This window comes from Hoplias malabaricus, chromosome 5, assembly GCF_029633855.1.
Source record: "Hoplias malabaricus isolate fHopMal1 chromosome 5, fHopMal1.hap1, whole genome shotgun sequence".
Lineage (NCBI taxonomy): Eukaryota > Metazoa > Chordata > Actinopteri > Characiformes > Erythrinidae > Hoplias > Hoplias malabaricus.
Genome location: NC_089804.1, coordinates 5,728,008 through 5,732,758, shown reverse-complemented (window position 1 = coordinate 5,732,758; position 4,751 = coordinate 5,728,008).

The following is a 4,751-nucleotide window of genomic DNA, read 5'->3' as shown; positions in this document are numbered from 1 at the left end:
CTCTGTCTGTCTCTCTCTCTCTCTCTGTCTCTCTCGCTCTGGCTCTGTCTGTCTCTCTTGCTCTGGCTCTGTCTGTCTCTCTCTCTCTCTGTCTCTCTCGCTCTGGCTCTGTCTGTCTCTCTCGCTCTGGCTCTGTCTGTCTCTCTCTCTCTGTCTCTCTCGCTCTGGCTTTGTCTGTTTGTCTCTCTCTGTCTCTCTCTCTCTCTGGCTCTGTCTGTTTGTCTCTCTGTCTCTCTCGCTCTGGCTCTGTCTGTCTCTCTCTTGCTCTGGCTCTGTCTGTTTGTCTCTCTCTCTCTCTGTCTCTCTCGCTCTGGCTCTGTCTGTTTGTCTCTCTGGCTCTGGCTCTGTCTGTCTCTCTCTCTCTCTCTGTCTCTCTCGCTCTGGCTCTGTCTGTCTCTCTCGCTCTGGCTCTGTCTGTCTCTCTCTCTCTGTCTCTCTCGCTCTGGCTTTGTCTGTTTGTCTCTCTCTGTCTCTCTCTCTCTCTGGCTCTGTCTGTTTGTCTCTCTGTCTCTCTCGCTCTGGCTCTGTCTGTCTCTCTCTTGCTCTGGCTCTGTCTGTTTGTCTCTCTCTCTCTCTGTCTCTCTCGCTCTGGCTCTGTCTGTCTGTCTCTCTCTCTCTCTGGCTTTGTCTGTTTGTCTCTCTCTGTCTCTCTCTCTCTGTCTCTCTCGCTCTGGCTTTGTCTGTTTGTCTCGTTCTGTCTCTCTGTTTCTCTCTCTCTGTCTCTTGCTCTGTCTCTGTTTGTCTCTCTCGCTCTGTCTGTTTGTCTCTCTATCTCATTTTCTCGCTCTGTCTCTCTTTCTCTTTCTCTGTGTCTCTCTCTCTCTCTCTCTCTCTCTCTCTCTAACACCACACATGTACATGCAGGAGAATGCCAGCAGCTCGACAACTTTTCTCTAATTAGTCCCAGGGCAGTCTGTCTAGCTGCAGAGAGAGAGACAGAGATGGAGAGAACTACAGTGAAGGAGCAAAGACAGAAAATGCAACTCCAGCGAGGGGGAAGAAAAACGAAAAAGTTGAAAAGAACTGAAGTCTCACAAGCTTGAGAGTGCAGGACTGACTTCTTCTCAAACGCATGACTGAGAATCGGCTGCAGAAAATGAGTTAGGAAAAGAGAATCAAACATCACATGATAACTTTAATAAAATATATCAACTCTCAGCATGACGTCAGAGGGCACAGGGCATGTCTTTCTTTTTCCAAGAATCAGGACTTCGTCACTTTATTTACACTATATTGCCATACGTGTTCACTCATATGCCTTTGCACATCCCATTCTTAATCCATAGGGTTTAAAATGACGTAGACCCACCCTTTGCAGCTATAACAGCTTCAACTCTTCACGGAAGGCTTTCTACCACAAGGTTGAGGAGTGTGTTTATGGGAATTTTGACCATTGTTTCAGAAGCGCATTAGTGAGGTCAGACACCGATGATAGACGAGGCCTGGCTCACAGTCTCTGCTCTAATTCATCCCAAAGGTGTTCTATCTGGAGGAGGTCAGGTTCTTCCACATCACACTCACTCATCCATGTCTTTATGGACCTTGCTTTGTGCACAGGTGCACAGTCGTGTTGGAACAGGAAGGGGTCGTCCCCAAACTGTTCCCACAAATTTGGGAGCATGAAATTGTCTAAAATCTCTTGGTCTGCTGAAGCTTTAAAGGTTCCTTTAACTGGAGCTAAGGGGTTGAGCCCAAATTCTGAAAAACAGCTCCACACCGTAATTCCCTCGCCACCAAATTTTACACTTGGCACAGTGCAGTCGGACAAGTACCGTTCACCTGGCACCCGCTAAACCCAGACTCGTCCATCAGATCGCCAGACAGAGAAGAGTCCAGTGGCGGTGTGCTTTACACCACTGCAGCTCTCTACGCACTGTTATGGAGCTAATCTAAAGGCCACGTGGAGTTTGGAGGTTCCTATGATGGAACCACGTGTTCTATCAACGAGCTTCTGAGAGTGACCCATTCTCCCACAAATGTTTGTAGAAGCGGTCTGCATTCCTCGGTGCTTGGTTTTATACGCCTGTAGCGTAAGTGATTCGAACACCTGAATTCAGTGGTTTGAAGGGGTGAGTGAAAACCTTTGACAATATGTTGTATATTGAAGGAAGTAATTTAGAAGTCTAACCAAAAAAATGAGATTAATGAAATTGAAAATGAAAATAATTCTTTAAAGTTTACTTGCAGCTCAAAATGAACAAAAGCCCGTGGTTCAATAACCCAGATGTCACACCCTTGTCCTGTCGTGTCTGTTTTCCCCGCTCTTGCACATGGCTCTGTTTGTTGTTGTTCATGTCTCCACCCTAGTCCCGCCTTTGTTCCTCCTCCTCCTCAGTGTCATTTGTAATCCTGCCCCCTCGTTATCTGTTCCAGGTGTCCCTTGTCTGTGTTGTGAATATAAGTCCCTTTGTCTCTGTGTATGTTGTTGGACATTCCACCTTTGTTTTGTGCTCGTCTGTCTTTTTTCTTTCTTTTTTCTGTCAGTCTTTTCTTTTTTTTCTGTCAGTCTTTTCTTTTTTCTGTCTTTTCTTTTCTTTTTCTTTTTTTTTTCTTTTCTCTGTTTAGCCCTGTGTCCAAGTTTACTCTGTTTATTTCTGTGTTTAAGTTTAGTCTGCTTTAGCTTTCTCTCCATGTATCTGTTTAGTTCTGTTTAGTTCTGTTTGGCTCTCTGTTTAGTTTCAGTCTCTTTAGCTTTCTCTGTTTAGGTCTCTGTTTAGTTCTCAGTCCAGGTTTAGTCTGTATCTGTATCTCAGTTTAGTTCCATCCATGTATTGTCCTTCTGTCTGAGTCTTTCTTTCTTTAATCCGTCTGTTATACAAGTCTGTCTTTGATTTGTTATCTTTTGTTATAAATAAAAGCTGTTATTGCAAGTGCGTCCGCCTCAGTCCTGACAGCAGAGAACTTAGAAGAAGTAGACTGATACCTGCAGCTCACAAGGAAAGTGTGACAGAGGCTTGTAAACACTTGCATTGGGCCTGAGGAGGTCTACAACTGATCCCCTGTAACATCTTTGTCTGTGAAGTCACGATATCGTAGCATGTGCAGAACGAGACCTGGCCTTTCCTTGATGCAATAATGTGTTGATTAATTACAGCACGTTTCCACTGTCCTTTGGCCCAGGTGTTTTATCTTGAGCCCAGAAAATTCAGAAGCATTTCTGCAAAGAACCTACATGCATAGAATTTACATAGAGTTACAGGTTGCTTGTTGTCGTGCAGTGGCAGATTGTATTAAGTGAAAATACTGCGATGAAGTTTGGCAAACTTTTGAGTCATAACCCATTTTTTACTTGAAAAAACTCGAGTCATTGACAGCACAACTGCTCTCACTCTCACTGCTCTCGGTATTAGCTTACCTCGCTAGCACTGTGTATCTACCTTATATATTGCCATAACTGGATATCTTCTCCTCTCGGGGCTAGTGGCTGCGTGAAGGGAGTTCAGGGGAGATTCACTGAAAGGGAGGAACAACAGCAACTGAAAATGGCACGTCTGGATGTTACTTAAAATGGGGATTCTACTCAGTAAAACTCCACAAAAAAATAATCAAAAAAGAGCTTGTTGTAAATGTGTGGCCTGATCTAATACATCCATACACACACACAACAGCTGCCTCAGAGGAGGTAGGATCGCCAGGATGATGAGTGGTTCATTGTATCTTCTCATCCCATTGATTTCTCCCTGATGCCACACCCACATCTCTTCCTCTTCCTCTCATGTTCCCTCCATCTTCAGCGTCTGTTCTGCTCTCTCTGTCTTTCGCGCATGTTCTTTAACACTCCCTTTTCCTTTCCTCCTCACTGACAGTCATTTTGTGTTCTTTTAGCTAGTTTTGTCCCTGTTAAAGGTAGAAGACCATGCAAGCCTGTCTGCCCAGGTACTGTACTAACCCTGAAGCCTCAAACCGCCGTGTATTTTCAGCCTCTAATTGCTGCATGCTCTTCACTGTAGAGTTGTTTCTTAGCATTCTTTCTGCAGTCATAGTGCAGTTAATTTAATGTGTACTCGATAGGTTCTGTAGGTATCCTATGATCTAATTAACTACATTGATTCATCTCGTACTTTGTGTGATCTGTGCCTGTGTCAGAATTTTTTTTTTTTTTTTAATTTTAGGAATGTGATGAAAGTGTAACGCAAAGTGATAGTTGTGTGTTGTCTCACTGTAGCGAGTTGTAGTGGGAGATTACAGTGGTACAGCACAAGGGTTTATTGAAACTGAAAAGATATAGCAGGTGTTTTCCATTAAAAAAGATGAAATGTGAATTTTAAAGTCCGAATAAAGGATTCCTTCCTTATTTCAGTCTCTATAATTAGCCTTTTGCCTCACCCTCCCTCTTCTAGTAATGAGTAGAAGGTCGATCAATGTACTACACTGTAGAGAAGGCACCGGGGCACTTACATAGCCATTATCCAATATGCTTACACAAGTCTTTCTGCATTTTGTGCTCACCATATGGGACTGGGTGTCGTTTAGAGAGGTTGCTAATCACATGGATATGCTTTCAGGGACCTTTATTAGACCTGTGTTTTTATTATTAATCTGTAAAATGAATGTATGTTTTTAGTAACTGTACATGCACAGTGTCACACAGAGTGGTGGATTTTGAACTAATTGTTTAAGACCCTCTCTCTCTCTGACGTATTTGTTTCATGTCGTCCGCGTGTCGCCGGTTACACTGTGTTTTGAGTGGTCACGTGATTCATGAAATGTAGTTTTTGAATGAATGTTTCCCCTCTTCCAGGTCATATCTG